Source organism: Lactuca sativa, chromosome 7 (assembly GCF_002870075.4).
Source record: "Lactuca sativa cultivar Salinas chromosome 7, Lsat_Salinas_v11, whole genome shotgun sequence".
In the NCBI taxonomy this organism is placed as follows: Eukaryota; Viridiplantae; Streptophyta; class Magnoliopsida; order Asterales; family Asteraceae; genus Lactuca; species Lactuca sativa.
The window spans coordinates 195,943,625-195,963,810 of NC_056629.2; positions in this window are offsets into that span (position 1 = coordinate 195,943,625).

Genomic DNA, 20,186 nt, shown 5'->3' on the forward strand with positions numbered 1-20,186 from the left:
CCATCGAGTCAAGTACATACCAAAATAGTTATGGACTTAGACACTAATCCAACATAAAGATCATTGAAATTGGAGTTGAAACGGAGAAGTTATGACCGTTTGATGTTAGGGCGGTTTTGGGTTGAGCCGCGTATGCTGGGTGTACTCAACATGTATGTTGGGCATACTAGGGCATTCCTAGTACGCTGGGCGTACACGATCAGCGCCCAAACCCTATTTTCGTGGTTTGCGCCCTATTTAAGCTCCTTAACTTCCCCAAACCCATTCCATTCTCAGCCTTCACCTCTCCAACACCCTCTCTTGTAACCCTAACCCTAGTTTGAGCCTTGTGAGTAAAAAGAAGGTGGTTTTAAGTGCTTTGGAGTGTTCTTGGTTCACCTTGGAGAAGAAAGAACTCATTGTACAAGTGTTGGTTGCATTGGAGCTTGTAGATCCAGACTTTGCTCACATTGATCTTTCTTCTAGTGGGTGAGAGGATTTGCGAGTTAGCAGCTTGAGTGTGATTTGATACCTTCAGTATAAGGTGAGTTTCCTTCATTGTATCCATGGGTTGAAGGCACCAATGACGACCCACTGGTTTATGATGTAGTATGATGATTGTCTTCGTGACAATTGTCAGCTATGCCTGTATTTTCTTGATGACTCTGTGATTTTTTGTTATGATATTATGTGGTAGTGGTAGGGGTGAAATAGACTCGATACTAGTTGAAATAGACCGAAGGGGATTGCATGCACCCAAATATGCTTGACTATATCCAGTTGAAATAGACCGAAGGGGATTGCAAGCACCCATATATGCTTGACTAGTATGTATGTATGGTATGTAGTATTTTGGGGAGCTCACATTTTCCGCATCTTCTCATGTTTTCCGCATAATGTGATTTTGGGATTCGTACTCTGATAAAACTTCACTATGATACACTTGTGGTTGTTTTGACATGCTTACTAGATGATTTAAAATGAATTAAAAATGAAATTTTTACCTTGTAGTTTTTGGGATGTTACAATGAAAAGATGACAAATCTTTAGAAATGAAAGATCCTAACTGATCTTTATGATATAAGATTCTCTAATTTGATGGGTGACCAAGCCTGTTATGCCAAACATCTAATGAAACAATATGAACATGATGATTTGTATAATCTCCCACTTGATATAGAAGATACATATCATGAAATTTATCAGCCTTGCCAATCATCCTCTTGAGGTGGGTATCCTGAATAAAGGCATGATCACAAGTAAACTGAATCATCAATTTTTGTGCCTTTGTAATACATCCCACCTATATTAGATTTAAATCAAATTTGGGAACATATAGAACTCCTTTCTAGGTAAACAAGTGGTCAATTCTCACATCGCCAACTACGTGAACATGAAAACCCATCTTATTACATAAGGTTACTATATAATTGTTAACCTTCCTTTTGTTAAAAAACATATCAATGTCATGGAAAATATGTTGTGTAGCTCCTGAATTTATAATCGAAATATATGAATGATCATCATTGTGGACAGATAAAGAGAAATGTTTACTTGTTGCAGTTTCTTCATTTGGATCAATAGAAATCATGTGGTTAGAAAGAGCATACATTAAATGTTGGCATTGAGCATGAGTGAAACCTTGAAATATATCATTAAATGTTGTCATTGACTTCATTGGTGTTAACAACAAAGGCAATGTAGTTGATCTTAGCCTTTGAATTATATCGAGGTGGATATCCATGCAACTTGTAGCAATTTTCAATTTTATGACCTTGAAGTTTGCAATGAGAACATAAAGTATGATCACGACATTGATTTTTATAATTGGAATTTGTAACAGGAGACTTTCGGACATTCGACTAAGCAAGAAATGCCATAGAGTCTGCATTCTCATTCAAGAAAAACTTTTGTTTCTCCTACTAAGAAACTAGAGAGAAGACACGATTGATAGCAGGTAAATGATCCATTAAAAGGATCCGACCTCTTACGGATGAAAATGACTCATTAAGACCCATTAAAAAGTTCATCACATGCTCATTTTGAAAGAATTTCTCAATTTCTTTAACTCCATTGGATTCATGCGTGCCACAAGAACAATGAGGATGAAAATTAGACAATCCTTCCCACAATGACGTGAGCTTTGTGAAGTAAACACTGATCGAGTCTTGATTTTGGTTCAAATGAGTAACCTCTCTCTTGATTTGAAAATTTTGAGGGCCATTGCTCTAACATAAACACTCTTTGAGATTAGTTCAGATCTTATCCGCGATCTCTGCAAACATGATGCTAGTAGAAATCTCTTTCAAAACTAAATTGAGAATCCAGGAGATAATGAGATTGTTGTTGTGCATCCATGAGTTGTACATGTTAACTTCAGATGTACTCGACTTTTCTAAGGTTCCATCGATGACTTCAGTTTTATTCTTCACAGATAGCGCAATTAACATTGCTTGATTCCATGAAATATAATTTTCACCAACAAGAGCTTGAGAAACAAGAACACATCCAAGATTGCCTGAATGATGAAGTAATAAGAACGTAGACGATCATAAATAGGAGAAACAATAGATCCAGAACTTTGTGAGTTAGAACTTGAATTAGATCCAAACATGATCTCAGTTTGTTAGAAAAACAAGATTGAGATGAAGACAAGAATTGAATGACAAGATTGTAGAAAAATAATCTCGAATGATTGAATTGAATGATGGAATGAAGAAACAGAGTGATCTTCAAAATTGCGTAAGAACGAGAAAATCGAGCTCTGATACCATATTACGTAGTAAAGATGTAAGTCCCCAAAATTGCTTGTGTATCAATCAGATCCAATTGATGGTGCGGAATCCCAATCAATTGGATGATGTCAGATCAATATAGAAGAGAAGGAGAAGAAGAATTAAGATGAATCTTGATTGTATTGATGATATGATTGATGCTCCTTACAATAGATTCACACACACACACACACTCTTCTTCTCTCTAGCTTTCTCTCTCTTCTCTAGCCTCTAACTGTCTTCTAACGCGTACACTCCCACATGCACTCGTCTATTTATATGGACCTCCAACCATACACATGTGTACAGCCGCACACCCTGTTTACGGCCGTACCGTACATAGGGTGTGCGGCCGTACACACAAACCGGAAACACATACAATATTACATAAAAATATATTTTCCTAGAAAAGCAAAGTATAAACCATATTTTTTGACCCAACAATCTCCCCCTTGGTTTATAGCTTTCTTTTCTAATTGGCCCAACAAACTCCCCCTAAAAAGTAGCTGGCTTTTTCTTGTGAATCTTCATTGGGAGCTTGGCTTCAACATTAATCTTCAAATTTCTTCACAGCATCAAGATGAACATATGAATCTTCAATAAATGAATTCATCTTGAGCGGTTGAGTTTTTCTTCAAAATTTGACATTGAACGCACGTTGGGTGAGGAGGCTTTTTGAAAAGATTCTTGAAAGATAACTCTTTCAGCTTGAGAATCTTCAGGGAGAACATCAGAGAGAAATAATCTTCTGGATCACTTCAGCAGGTTTAAGATAGCAGCAGACTGATTGAGGAGGGTTCAATGCAATCCGTCACATAATCTTCAATTTCAGCTTCACCTTGCTTCTGGGGTTGAAAGATTGAATAATGGAAGAATAGTCTTCATTTCTTGCTCCTTCGAATGAGAATTCTTCGATGCTCACGAATGAAGCCTTGGCTCAAAAGATATTGAATACAGTCTCCACGAGTCTTATCTACGTCTGAAATCACTTTTCAAGACAAAACTAAACTAAAAGAAAAATTAGCACACAAAAAAAATATTTTTGGATTTTTGATATTTTCTGGAAAAATAAAAATAGAAACAAAAATATTTTTTTTTTGGATTTTCTGAACAAGAAATAACACTATTTTTTTTTGATTTTTAATTTTTTGATTTTTATTTGATTTTTGAGTTATTTTTAATTCTCCCCCTTTCTCTATGCACAAATTTAACAAAAATAAAATGATATCTAACTTTAAGAATGATTTGGGATCAAATTTTTTAGACAACCTTTATCCACTTGTCGGTACCTTCTATCTTCACGTCTTTGTCTGGTCGATCGCTAGTATTGTGGTCCACTTAAACACGAAACATTTGTGACAAGATTAGGACACACTATAAGTGACAAGACAATGTGATCCTAAGTTCCTAGATATTATATCTGATCCTAAGTTTCTAGATACTATATTTTAAGGACCATTCAGCTGGCGACGACCAGGTATATTGTTGTCCACCTAAATTGAGCAGCGAGATGTATAGACAATCTTTTAGCATTCAATTTTAATTGTACTGGAACATGTTTCCCGCTTCCAGATATACCCCGGTAATCAAGGACTTCCAGAGTACTCCTTACATCGGATGAGCAGACCATCATTAGGGGAGAAGATAGATTCAGAGTATTATCACTTATAGTGCATATGCTGTGTACCAGGTCAGATTGTTAGTCACGCAAAGGAGACAACATATGGCTAACAGATAAGAGGAATTTCATATATATATATATATATATATATATATATATATATATATATATATATATATATAATATGCAAAGAAATAGAGTTGCATATGTTACAGTCCAGGTCAGATCTCTTCCAATCACACAGAGGAGGTAACACATGACTAACAGACAAAAAGAAATAAAATGATTTTCTATAGACCTAATTTATCGGAATTTACCAGTTGCCCCATCAATACCGGAATTAAGGACATAATCCGCACATGGAGGAAAAGTTAAACCACGGTTCCAAATACGGGTTCATTTAATGTGACGAGTAGATTCGCATATATATCTCCTTGCTCAACCTATCCAAACGTCGTATTGTCAGGCTAAACGGATCTAACTAGGTCAAGATTTGTCAAGTCATTTGATTTCTTAAGTTCAACTCTGCCTAGTCATGTCCATTTAGAATCTTTCGTGCCTACCGACACATCAAACCAGAGCATAGACCCTTCAACTTTGGGTACGTTACACAGACTCAGATTGCCTGTTATCACTTGATAATATCACTTCCCAAAACATCTCCCTCAAGCACATTCCATAACCAACATAATTTCTTTTTGTTTTTCTGATTTTCTAATGTTTTTGGATTTTTTTAATTTTTTAATTTTTGTTTTGATTTTATTTCTCCCCCTAAATTTGTGCATAGGAGAGAAACGAAAGTAAATGCGCAAATTTAAACTATCCTAAAACAAAAATTAGTCTTTAAAGCAAATCAGCTTAAGATAATCTCAGGAGTATAGAGAAGAAAACTCTAACCGTAAGTCACCGATTGAATTTGCATCCAGAAGGTCTGAGAACAGCACGCGTAATCTCAGAACAGATCCGAAAATTCTTCATGTCATTAAGCACAAACCCCATGTGATCCCTTCCTTTATTCCCTTCCTGCAAAGGACACATACTCTCAAACAAATGTACGAATGTTGTACACTTGAGAGATGTCCCCTATCAAGTGCCAAGAACAGCCACTACCAACAAACTGAAGTCTGATGATATGCCTCCATAGCTGCTCCGACACAGAGCGGGATTAATTGGTCTTTGGAACCCAGTCCATTTTGAATTTGGGTCGACCTTTGTCATCCTTGCATGGTACTCTCTCCCATGACATCTCCTGCTTATCACAAACAGAAGATGTAGAAATATTAGAATTGTTAGTAGATTTGGGAGAGTGAGCCTTTGGAACCCATTTGTAGTTGGGTTTAACCCATTTCTTTTTTGTTCTGATGGGTGGCTCAGTACTTGCTTTTGATCTTGATGTCGGCCGTTGAGATGACTTTGATTTTGGCTTCATGGGAGCATCTCTTGGATTTGGCTTCTTGACCGACATTCCCTTCTTGACCTTGGGAGTTGGATTCTTGGCCTTTTGGGTTTGACTCTTGGCCTTCTGCGCATTCCAGTCACCATTGATTGAACGTGAACTTGAGGGGTTTCTTTTAGAAAACCTCCCTCTTTGCGCGTTTTGCCAGCCTTGTGCATAGTAGGGAGCGTATGATCGATTAGGACAATTTCTAGCAATGTGTCCAGGTGTTCCACAGTGAAAGTATGTCTTTTTCTTCACTGGGAAGTTGTTTCTTCCTGCCCCTGGTGGCGTGTCCATGCATTGTCTCTTGTTGTTCCCACATGCACACTTGCAACAAGAACTCTGTTGCGTTGGAAGTGGTGGCCTGTATTTCTCAATGGCAGGTTGATCAGAAGCAGTTGAGTTCGAAGCAACAAATTCAGAGTTCAAGGAGATGTTGGTTTGTTCAATGGTGTTCTCCTTGTTCTGATCCTCTGCTACTTTACCTGCACATAAAGTAGAAGCATTAGTATCTTCAACCTGAATACCTCTTGACACAAATCCAGCTGGTTTGCCATATCGAAGATGTGCCTCCCTGTCAATTTTGTCCTGTGTCATAGGGATGGATGTGTAGTTATGATTGAAAGGTGGAGGAACACTATGATACCCTAGACCCTTGTTTTGATTTTCTTTGAATTTTAATTGGGTTTCATATAAGGACTCGACTGTCTTACTTGACGCAGTGTAATTTTTTGAAACTAACATCTGTTTTTCCACACTTTATTTTCAAAGCGTCAAGTTCTTCAATTACAGCATCAAGTTTTTTCTTAATATTATCATAATTTTCACACTTGTTGCTGTAATCTTCTTGTAATTTCCGAAAATCCTTGATTTTGGTTTCTAATTGAGCTTTTAATGGTTTCTGTCCTTTCCTAAGAGTATAGCCTTCGTATTTGAGGTCCTCATTTTGTCTTTTTAATAAATCAATTTGTTCGCGAAGAAATTTAATCGTAGCTTTACAAGATGGAGTACATGAAACTTCATTTACTGGAATTGATATGGAACTCATTTTTTTTATCTATTTTTTTTATATTTTTAATTGCCCTTTGACTTAAAAACCGAGAAAGTCAACCGTAAAAGTCAAATTTAAAAAGTCAAACTCAAAAGTCAAACTTGAAAAGTCAAACCGAAAAACCAAATTTGAAAAATTAAAAGTCAAATGAGAAAGTCAAAATTTAAAGTCAGAGGTCAACTTTTAAAAATCAAAGTCAAAATTTTAAGTAAAAAATCAAAAATAAAAGTTAAAATTTAAAAACTAAAATTTTGGGTTGAAAATGGAATTTAAAAATAAAAGGAATTGATTTTTGGGCTGATATTGTCAAAAATGCGAAATTAGGTTCGAAAAGGACGAGTTATATTTCAAATTTCGGAAGAATGAAACAAAGAGCCTCCTAGACGAGTTGGTTAAGGCGCTGTAACAATGACCAGGATGTCCCTGGTTCGATCCCCTGCACTTCAATTCGCGTGGATATTTTTTATTGCGAAGCGCTGATGCAAGGCTGGTGGGATGCGAAGCTGCTGATGACGCAATGCGAGGACGTGCGAGGCTGCTGACTGAAAACCGAACACCTAGCCACACACTCCGAGACCGCACAACGAGCCGTACACGTCCGAGCCGCACACCGAGGCTGCTGAGCCGCACACCTTCAAGAGCTCAACCGCACAAGTCTGGTCGCACACATTCAACAGATTCGCGAAAAAACAACGTTTTCACCCTTTTTTACTCTAAAACTCAATCAAAAACTCGTTTTTATGAAAACTGCAAAGAAGAACCCCCGACTAATTTTCAGAGATCTATCCAAAAATGCTATTATCTTTTCAAAATAAGACCAAATAAGCTCCATATCTGACAAAATTGATTGATACAACCTTGCTCTGATACCAATTGTAAGTCCCCAAAATTGCTTGTGTATCAATCAGATCCAATTGATGGTGCGGAATCCCAATCAATTGGATGATGTCATATCAATATAGAAGAGAAGGAGAAGAAGAATTAAGATGAATCTTGATTGTATTGATGATATGATTGGTGCTCCTTACAATAGATTCACACACACACACACACAGACTCTCTTCTTCTCTCTAGCTTTCTCTCTCTTCTCTAGCCTGTAACCGTTTTCTAACACGTACACTCCCACATGCACTCCTCTATTTATATGGACCTCTAGCCATACACATGTGTACAGCCGCACACCCTGTGTACGACCGTCCACACAAACCGCAAACACATACAATATTACATAAAAATATATTTTCCTAGCAAAGCAAAGTATAAAACCATATTTTTTTGACCCAACATAAGATGAAATGGAGAAAATAAAATATTCTCATTGAACTCAATTAACAGAAATGAATTAGGTCTCCTACCTTTTATACATTGATCTAACCAAGCTAATTAACAACTAAGATGCTAACTAACATGTTAGTAAAAAAACTAATTTAACCCTAAATGGTTAACTTACAAAACTAACAGTAACAACGATTCTGACAACCTCTAATAGTTTATGCAAAAATGAATTTTTGTTTATGATTTTTTTCACTTGTGGATATGCCGACTAGATAGAACTCTCTTTACCTAATAGTTGAATATTTTCTAAAACAACAATAATTATTAAGAGAATATCGCACCTTCTAGGCTTCCCCATGTTCTTCTAGAGGATATTACACTGATCGACTGAATTCTTCTTGTATAGTTATATGTTCCTTTAAAAGTACTATAACGAATGGAGTTATTAAGGATTCGTTACCTATGTTTATAATCACTATGATGAAGCGCTTTTTGTAATGATCAAAACCTGTAAATAACCAATACAGATACACCAGATTTATAGTGGAAAACCCAAAAATGGGAAAAACCAATCGGGAAGAACACTATATAAGTCTCAATGTTGAAAAGGATTACATGCTTATGATGTTGTAGAATGGGAATGAAAAATGATAATTAAAAAAAATACAATCTAATATACTATATATAAGAACTAATAAGATTCCTAATAGAAATATACTTGGAGAGTAGGAAAAACAGACAACCTTATTGAAAAAGGAAGCTATGACAACTTACCAAACTCTCTCGTGACATCTTCCGGAAAGTGTCACCAAAAAAGAAATCCTATGCATGCATTTGGTTCAGATCATATTCAACAATCTCCACCTTGAGATGAAGCCAAAACTTCAGCAACATAACCTTCAACCATCGAGTGAAACGGAAAACATATAGTGTTCAAAAGTTGCTAAGGACTTAATTTGAAATACCAACTAAATCTGATAAAAGTTCAAATTTGGCGGTTCGAACCGGCTCCGTCATCATGTCGGACAAGTTGTCTTTGGTGTTAATTTTTGTTACCTTGATGCACGTATCAAGATGAACGTATAAAAACTTCAATAGTGTGTACTGATCATGCTGGCGCCTTCCCGCGATCCTCACTGGTACCTAAAACGCATAACACAAAACACTGTAAGCATAATGCTTAGTGAGTTCCCCAAAATACCACATACAGCACATATTTGCCACTCGAGGCTATAACTCTATGGGCCCTCTGGCCCTAACTCTATGGACCCTTTGGTCCTATCTCTGTGGACCTTCCGGTCCTAACTCTGTAAACTCTGGAATACACACAACATAATCACATAGTAATAATGTCGTGCAACATATCACATAGCATACAAGATACAAAGTCACATAACTCTGGTTACCACTCAAGGTAAAGTATAGTGAGAAGAATCACCTCGGATACTCGGTAAACCTCAAACTTTGAAATACTGCACTACCTTCCGTCTAATCACATAAATAATTACTCTAATTAATACAGCTCCTAAAGGCCAGGCTAACCCCTCTCTATAAGTTCTCTAAGAAGGGTAAAAGACCATTCTACCCCTCTAATGGGTCATAAGTCCAAACATTGACTAAACCCTAAAAGTCAACTCTGGTCAACGGTCAAACTTTGACCAGACTCGTCGAGTGCACTCAGGCGACTCGACGAGTCCACACAGGTCCCCTAAAGTCTTCTAAGCCTCACTTGGCACGACCAGTTCCCTCTCTACTCGCCGGGTTACTCAGCAACAAATCGCGGGACAACCCCGACTCGACTCGTCGAGTCCACTTATGAACTCGATGAGTTGCTCCCATGTCAACATTGAAATGACCTTCTGAGGTCAGATCCGCTTCCCTAAGCTATAGATCTGGCTCCCCCATGACCAATAACCACGTAAAGGTCGAAACTTGACCCACATGCAACGTGTACAAGGCTATTTTTGGCCAAAAGGCTTCTATAATGGCAATCTAGACTCTTTTCTTCCTTAACCCAACATAAATAAGGTTGGGGAAAGCTCTCTGGACCTCTTTGGGTCCAGATCCGAAGTCCAACACCACAAGGGACCATGAAATCAACATAACAAGATCAAAAAGGGGGTATAGAAAACCCTAGATCATAGATCTTAACCCAAAATAGAAGGGAACTCGATTTGGTACCTCAATAGTGTAGATCTGGGCTTGAAAACTCTGGAGCCACAGCTCCTTTGACCTCCTCTTGCTTGGAACAACTTCTCCTTAGCTAGAACACACCAAAATCGATCAATATGGGCTTATCTCTCTATTAACTCGCTCAAGCTCTTAGGGGGCACTCTCTCTGGATAGGTAGCCGCAAAAGAGGGCTATAAGGTCCTTTAAATAGGGCTCATGCCCAGGGAATTAGGGTTTCATGTGACAGCACGGACTCCTCGAGTCCCTTCATTAATCCAGTCATCAAACGCGACCCTACTCGACGAGTCTATGCGTCAACTCGTCGAATCCACCCTTTAAACTCAAAAATAAAATATAAAATATAATACATGGATATCCGGATGTTACAATTCTCTCCCACTAGAATCAGACTTCGCCCTCGAAGTCTTGCCCCGCAAACAACTCTGGATGCTGCTCATGCATCTCCGATTCCGGTTCCCAAGTCAACTCGGACCCTCTCCGATGTTGCCACTGAACCTGCACCAGGGGAACCTCCTTGTTCCTCAGAACCTTTATCCTCCGATCCGCAATCGCAACTGGCCTGTCAACATATTTCAGGCTGGCATCCATGTAACGCTCTAAAAATTTCAACCAATTTAAACTTCTCAAAAACAACCCCATTTCATTAAGTTATTACAAAAAGGTTTTCAATACAATTATTATTATTAGAGTCTTCCCAGAACCACATCATAAAACATAATCATGAGGAGCGGTACGATCACGCCTTTGCCTTGCCACGGTCTCCTGAAGAACCTGAAAAACATTAAACCACAACTGTAAGCCCGAAAGCTTAGTGAGATACCCCCAAAATACCAACCACATATACCATACACGTACAACATGCCATATCATAACAGAACACAGAACAACCATGCACTTCGGGTCTACTGTGTGACTGGTCCGCCGCACCGGCCTTCAGTCCACCTGGTCCACCCTCCGAGTCTAACCATATACATCGAGTCTACAGTGTGTTTGGTCCGCCCGCACCGGGCCTTTAATCCACCTGGTCCACTCTCTGAGTCTACAGTATGACTGGTCCACCCGTACTGGGCCTTCAGTCGACCTGGTCCACTCTCCGAGCCTCGGCACGTCTGGTCCGCCCTCTTGGGGCCTACAGTCTATCCGGACCAGTCGCTGGGCCTTCGGGATAATCGTTCTGCCCTGGGTATGTTGGCCTACAGCACAAAGTAGGACCCGCCTCAACCCAACCCCAGTCCAACAACCATGTGCACATAAACATTCAATCATATGACAATTCACATCCAATCAAATCGATCTAGCAGATCACATAGCATAACATCATCCTAACCAGGATACCGACCTAACCGGTTACTAGCATAAACCATCCTAAATACCAGGATGCAACATAACAAAGCAAATAACATAACAATGATACCCGGATCACAATCTGATAAAGGGCCGGCCTTGGTGTCGTAGACCCTATCGATATAGTGAGGATAACTCACCTACAACTGTTGACTGGAGAGATAAGACCAAGCTACTCCGACCACTGACACGATCTCCACCACTAGCCAACACCAAAACACTGAACTCAAAAACAATTGCCAGGAATTACCAAAATGCCCCTGAAATTCAACTGGTCAACCCTTGGTCAAAGTCAAAGTCAAAGTCAACCTCCTGACTAACTCTACTCGTCGAGTCTCCATGCTCAGAACTTCCCAATCCGCGACTCAACTCGCCAAGTCACCCCGAGACTCGTCGAGTCCCACAATTCTGAGTCCCCTCGCACTCGACTCACCGAGTCCTCCCTTGACTCACCAATTCATGGCTCAACCAGAAGAAGGTTAGGACCTCACGACCAGACTCGCCAAGTCCAAGAACAGACTCGTTGAGTCTAAGGCTATCTTCAACCAACTCGCCGAGTTGTTCTTCCAACTCGTCGAGTTCCTGCCCATCTTCAAGCAACTCGCCGAGTACACCTTTGTGACTCGCCGAGTACCTCTAGATCTTAATCCATATAGAAGCTTTCCAGGCCATGCAAATGATCCAAACCACAGATCTACCCTTCTACAACCCATCCATCACGTAAAGTGGCAAACTTTACGTGAATCCAAAGAGATCTAAGCACAAGACACTCTAGGGTTAGGGTATGGGACAAGATGGCTTCACCAATCACTCAAGAACAGGGACTTTAATGCACTCTAGACCTTCTCCATTCCAGATTTAAGGTAACAACCTCATATCTAACCTCCAAACTCAAAACACCACATGCTATCTTTTCCAAAAACTCCAAAATGATGAATAATAGCCCAAGCAACGAAATAATACCTCAAAGGAAAGCTCCAATAGAAGAGAAATCCAAATCCTTGCAAATCCCCTTGCCCCAAGCCTCTTAGCTTTCCAAAATCTCTTCTCTAAGGTTCAAAAGCTCATAAACCACTTACAAACGCGCCTTAGGGTTTTTCTGGACTTCAAGAGAGGGTAAAGAGGCTGGGGAGAGGGTATAATGTCCTTTAAATAGAGCTCACCCTCCGAAATTAGGGTTTTCTCCACTCAACACCAACTCGCTGAGTCCAGCCGCCGACTCGTCGAGTCCAGCCGCCGACTCGCCGAGTTGGCCACTTAACACGCGACCAGAGTCGCGACCCTACTCGCCGAGTCCACCCATGGACTCGCCGAGTTGCCCTTTCACATTTACACTTTGAACCCTGAACTTGCACTCCTGAACTCAGGATGTTACAATTCTCCCCCATTTAAATTAGGCTTCCTCCTCGAAGCCTGCGGCAACACAACTCCAGAATTACTCTCGCAATGCACCTCCTGGTATTAACCAGACCAGGTTCCTTAAAACACAACCACTGAAACCCAATCTAAGCTCAACTTTATCCACTCCATGCTGACAGGATGACATATCCTTCAGCTTCAGAGCAACTCCCATGAGTTCTCCTCTGCAATCACATACACATGCTGAACTGGCTCTAGCATCCTCAGGTTGGGAAGACCCGACACACTGACGACACCTCCAAACATCCCCCAGTATGAATTACTACTACATACACAATTCCTTGATCAAAATCAAGCTGGGAATCCAAAACTCCATCCCTGCATCCCTTCCGACCTCTTGGCTCTACACCCTCGGAATTCCTTCCGTGACCTCAGCAGACATCCAATCCGGATGTGATTCCATACCACTGCCACAAACACGCTGCTCAATGACCATAATTGGGACACCCCAATCATAACTCCACACTACTTCTTTCACTTCTGCGAACTTACACTCCCTTTTGGAGCTACATTCTTTTCCCTTTCCTTACCAAGGAAAACCACTTGGCTGCGTTGACACTACCACAAGTGCCACGGTGCTCACCCAACACTACACCATTTCCTTATAGCATATCCGCTATCCCATGCACCACACAATACTATGAATCCGCTCGCCGGGACTCTCGAGTCCATGCACTGCCTCCACTAATCATGATCAATATTCGGGGCCAGACCTGTTGGAATAGTGTCTAAGGCTGCAACTATATTAGGCAAGTATTTCACCCGGTTGAGCATGGTCCTTTTGGGTTGCCTTCACCATAGCAACTTGACAGGATGATTTATAATGAGAGAAGGAATATTATTAATATATTATAAGAATAATATAAGGAATAATAATATTGTTATTTGATTAATATAAGTCATAAATTAATTTGGAATTAATTTGGTGACTTAAAGAGATTAATTAAATAAAGGGGTATAAACTGTCAATTGTTTGATAGTTGCACATTGGGCTATATATCCTTTCTGGATAAGGGGTGGACGATTTCTAGGGCTAAGGATAGCCATAAAATCGTCCAAGGCTTATCATGGAAAGGATTTGGATTTCTTAGGGCTTAAGTTATCCAATTAGGGTTTAAGGGTGAAACCCTAGGAGCCTTACTAGTATAAATAGACCCTAGGGGTTGAGGGAATTTGGCACTCTTGTCTCTAAGGAAACCCTGGCCGAATTCTTCCTCTCCTCTCCTCTCTCCTAAATCATCTTCTTGCTAGTTGGTGTTTGTAAGCCATTATAGGAGTGACAATTGTGACTCTAAAGCCTCAAGGACAACAAGATCAAGCAAGTGATTCAAGGTAAACTTCTAATCTCTGATTTCATATTGTTATTATTGTATATTAGCCATTAGAAGTCTTGGATTCAATGTATGATCAATTAGTGAAACCTAGATCCAAGCATTAGGGTTGCATGTGCACATAGGGATGTTCATATGGCTAAAACCCATCAGTGGTATCAGAGCCTAGATTGGTTTCTATTGAATTCATACTTTGATTGCTTGTTTGTTGCTGAAAAAATCATTTTTTTTGTCCTCTAGCTGATGAACTCGGCGAGTTCCATGGTGGTACTCGGCGAGTAGGCTCAACTCGGCGAGTCCATCTGGGTACTCGGCGAGTTCGAGCGTCAGAAGGAGGAAACTTCGGGATTTCTTGCTGTTTATCTTTGAGATACTTGCCTTAATCATATTAGATCAATATAAATCCAATTTTATGATATATATGAGTATATTCTTGACCTAATTGAAGATATTTATCAATTAATAAAATATTTGTTTCCTTATGTGATAATTGATTAATTATTTTAATTTAATTGGTAAATTATTTTGCAAGAAATCATTAAATAAATCAAATATGGATAATTATGAGATTAATTGTTAATTTAGATTATTTGTTATTTGATCCTCTATTTTTTAAAAAGTTTAAAACTTGCCCTCAAGTTTTGAAATTTATGTTTTGTGATTAAAAGTTTAATTTAGACAATTTAAATTTCAAACCCTAGAATTTTACAAGTTTAAAATCCAACCCTATACTAATATAATATTACAATATATATATATATATATATATATATATATATATATATATATATATATATATATATATATATATAATTAAAATGCTAGTGTTACCGTTAGTAGGCCTCATTCACGAAGCCAGTCTATAAGGTGGGTATAAGGTTGCTGCCTATAAAATGGCGCTTAATGGGTGGACACTCACACCCACCGCTTGCTTGATCGGTGGAGGGTCGTTAGTCGAACGGGTAGGATAGGGCAACATCATCTCTTCATTAAAAGTATAATATGAAATACAAAGTAACTACATGTTTTTCAAAAATTTCCCAATCTTAGTTACTTTAGGAAAAGTGAATTGAGGCAATCCCACGAAATTACACTTTGCACCCTTGCTAAGAAGTTAGTGGAGAGTGTGTGGTTTACCGGCACACTAATTCGTTCTAAGAAAAGGTGGCAAAGGGTGATTCATTGTTTATCATAGTTCGATGGAGCGTGTGTGGTTTACCGGCACATCGAATAGGTGATCGTTACAATGAAGGCACCATGTAAATTTGCATGGTAATTCACACCCACTTTGTGATCCTCGGTATCCCAGTCACAAACAAGAGGGGCATATCGAGATTTAAACATGCCATTGAAAAGTTTCAATGAATCTCATCTAAACCTAGGAATTCTCAATACATTTAGAACTTATAGTTATGTTTTGTGGTGGAGAATTAGTGAATCGTCATTCACTTACCTTCAAATTGTTTACATGTTAGATTATGGCATCCCTTTTCTAATATGTAAATATTGTTGTTGGATCCTAGCCCTAATTTTCTTATTGGGTGATTATTAGGGATTCATATTCTAATCTATCTTTGTGCTTTCTATTTGTAGATGTTGAACGCAAACAACGCTGCTGCTAGTTCATTCACATTGATGAGCCTTTGTCAAAAGGTCACTTTCGATGGGACGAACTTTAGATAATGGATAAGATACATTCACACAATTTCTCGCTATGAGGACAAGGAGTATGTCCTTGATGAGAAGCTCGAGAAAATCAACCTTGAAATCGCTACTCCGGCTGAAATGACTGCTTTTGAAACTCACGAGCGTGATGCAATGAAGGTACATTGCGTCATGATAGCCACCATGAATGCCGAATTCCAAAAGTCCTATGAGGACATGTATCCGTATGAAATGCACCAAGACTTGTTGGAGAGATACCACCAGAACGCGAGGCAAGAGCGTTACGAGATTTTCACTAACATGATTTCCGCTAAAATGGGTCATGGAGAATCTCTTACCTGCAAAAGATGCAAAGGTATGTCGATCGTCTTCGCAAGTTGAATGTTGACTTTGGGGAAGACTTGGCGATCGACATGGTGCTTCACTCTTTGCCTCCGTGTTACAATCAATTTAGGATGACCTACCACATGAACAAGGAAGAGGTCACCCTAAGCAAGCTCCAAGGTCTCCTTAGGGTTGCTGAAAGCAACCTAAAGTACAAGTCTGTTGCACCCACTCCCAATCCACCCGTTGCTGCTGTTTTGGCCATTGGGCAAGGAAGAGGCAAAAAGAGGAAGGCTCCTGTAACACCCAAAGTTTGGAAAGCCAAGAAAAGGAAGAAAACTCCAATTTTAAGGGGAGACTCGACGAGTCCATGGAGGGACTCGGCGAGTCCGAACGGGATCCGGGTTGAGGTATAAGCGACCGACTCGGCGAGTCGGCCAAGGTGACTCGGCAAGTCTGGTTTGAGCAAGGAAAACCCTAAATCCGGGACTTGGAGCTTATTTAAACGTCTCATTCTCTCCCCTAGGGTTCCTTTACTGCCTCTGTAGCACATAACACTAAACCCTAGCCGCCATAATCGTTTTGGAGCAAGATCTACCCTTGGTGAAGCTTTTGGAGCTTTTGAGAGTAGTTAGTCTTTGTGGAGCAAGAAGGGGGCCTTAGATCCAGAGTTGGTGGAACATTTCTGAGCATTTAAAGGTAATAAATCGTTACCTTCCCTCTTTTGTTTAATAGATCAACCTTGGCTATGTGATTTGGGGATTTTATGCCATGCTTAAGAACTATTTCGAGTTAGAAGCCTAGATCTGAAGTTGCTACTTTCAGATCTGAGTGTATCTTGGCCTAGAAAGTCATAAAGCATCTGTTCTTGGGTTGATAGTGAAGCCTCTTTGTCTTAAACCATAGTTTGGATTGTTTTAAGCCTAGATCTCTTGATCTACATGTAAAGTTTGCCACTTTACGTGGGGGATAGGCCTTAGAAGTATGGATCTATGAGTTGGAAGCCCTGTTTGGCTCGAAAAGCCACTGCATGGATTAAGGACTGAATAGACTCGGCGAGTCCTTCGAGTGGACTCGGCAAGTAGCTTGAAGATGAGGAGGAACTCGACGAGTGGGATGAACAGCTCGTCGAGTCGGATGAAGTTAGGCATGAACTCGGCGAGTTGGAAGAACAACTCGACGAGTTGGTTGAAGATTTCCTTGGGCTCGGCGAGTCTATTCTTGGACTCGGCGAGTCAGGTCACGAAACCCCAAATCCTTCGAGTTGAAACTCGAATTAGTGAGTCGGGTGGAGACTCATCGAGTTGGACAGGTCAGGACTCGGGAATAGTTGACTCGGCGAGTCATGGACTGACTCGGCGAGTCGAGTCGCGAATAGAAAGACCCTGAGCATATGAACTGGGCAAGTTATTAGGTGGACTCGACGAGTAGGGTTGACCTGAAAGGTTGACTTTGACCTTGACTAGAGTTGACCTAGTTGACCTTTGGAGGACAGTTGGACTAAGTGTTATATTGACATTGGTAGCTCGAGGAGCTAGTGGAGCAGCAGTTCGGAGTCAGAGGTCAGGAAACAGTCAAAAGGATTAGCAGCATCAGTTCAGCAGTCTCAGGTGAGTTTCCTTCTAGTAGGAACGGGTCTAAGGCCACAATGCCGGCCCGTTTAGCTAGTAGTAGTTTCCAGATTTGATCTGATGCAGTAGTTAGCATGTTTGATGCCTTCGTGGCTCAGACATGATTTATGTGTTATGTGATCCGGGCTACGGCCTGATGTAGTAAATGTGTGTTCATGCTAGTGGATATGTTTATGCTATGTTCAGTCAGCTTCGGACTTCGGTCCGATGTAGGGGACGGAGGTCCCAGTCAGCTTCGGACTTCGGTCCGATGTAGGGGACGGAGGTACCAGTCAGCTTCGGACTTCGGTCCGATGTAGGGGACGGAGGTCCCAGTCAGCTTCAGACTTCGTTCCGATGTACGGGACGGAGGTCCCAGTCAGCTTCGGACTTCGGTCGGATGTAGGGGGCAAGGCCCCAGTTAGCCCGGACTTTGGTCCGATGTAGGGGACGGAGGTCCCAGTCAGCTTTGGACTTTGGTCCGATATAGGGGACGGAGGTCCCAGTTAGTCCGGACTTCGGTCCGATGCAGGGGACAAGGTCCCAGTTAGTCCGGACTTCGGTCCGATGCAGGGGACAAGGTCCCAGTTAGTCCGGACTTCGGTCTGATGCAGGGGGCAAGGCCCCAGTTAGCCCGGACTTCGGTCCGATGCAGTGGGCAAGGCCCAGTATGTGCTTTATATGTTATTGTATGGTATGTGGTAGATTGGGGGAGCTCACTAAGCTTCGTGCTTACGGTTTTTCAGTTTTGGTTTCAGGTACTCAGTTTTCAAAGGAGGAGCTCGGGAAGATTGCAGTGCACACACCATAGTCAGTTAACCTGGGAAAGTTTGACTCTCATAATGATAATATGTTTTGAATTAATACTCGAAAATTATGTTATGACTTATGATATAGTTTTTATAAATATAATTTAGTAATGTTTTTAAAGAAATTTTTAGTTGTGATTTTTGGGTCGTTACAAGTTGGTATTAGAGCCTTGGTTTGAGGGATTCGGGCACACTCCCGTGTGTGTCTGAACTCAAACTAAGGAAGTAGTATAGAGTTTTCAAAAGAAAAACCATGGTTACAAAAGGATTTTGGGAAAAGAAAACAATTTTAGAAAAAGTATAAAGAAAAGAGTTTTAGAAAAAGCAAAAAGAGTTTTGAAAAGAAAAAAGGGTGTGGTGCATGCAATCAGCCGAACTCAAGTAAGTACTCCCAATTTACCCATACAAGTTATGTTATGATTTTCAGCTTCAGTAGAACAGCATGCTAGAATAGGACTAAGGATCTAGGATGATGCCTTGTGTGCCTGATTTATGTGTTTTAGCTTGATAAGAATTTCATGCTAGTAATGAGTAGACAGTAGTAGGATAGCCTGTGTAGGTTATGCCTGATAGTATGAGCTTAGCATTGTATGCTAGTACAGTTTCTTGTTGTGAGAATAGTTTTGCCTGAGTATGTTTCCTTTATCCGAATGCTGCTTGCTTTGTGCTTTGTGGGATTCTGAGTGATGGGAGTTAGCCATTAGGTGAATACGTCACACCACATGTGATCAGGGTTGAAGAATCTCAGAGTGCTGGATTTGGCCCTATTGCGCAGCTCTTGTTTGAGTCCAACCGTTGTAGGGACGAGTCTCTTACTTGAAGGATTATCTAAGCCTCGTCACATGTGATGGTATTCAGGTGGTGGCTAATTGGCATTACAAGGAGGCCTTCAGCAGCTGAGGACTGTTTGGGTAGAGTCAGGGGTTCCCTAGGGCAAGCCTAGGATGAGAGTAGCAGAGATCAGTAGAAGAGGAAAGGGGACTTGGTGGAGTTAAGGTAACTCCTGAGGAAAGTACGAATAGATGTGGAAGGTAGTATGGGCCCGTACTACTGAAAGCAGAGGATCCGTACTCGATTCAAGAGGGGCCAAGACAAAAACCAGGGAACTAGTAGAGTGTGTGAGAGTTTCCGTAGCAGTAGTGTGTAAATTGATCAGGAATTGTTATATTTTCAGCATGGTGACATTGCGCGAGCTACCAGTTAGCAGTTCAGGCGTCGAGGAGGGATTTGGCTCGGGCTTTGGAGCTGGGCAGCTTGATGATCAGATGAGGGATTTCATTTCCACAGAGATCATGCACAACATCATTGATCAGACTCCAGTGATTTTCGGTTCGGTTAGAGAGGCCATTGCGG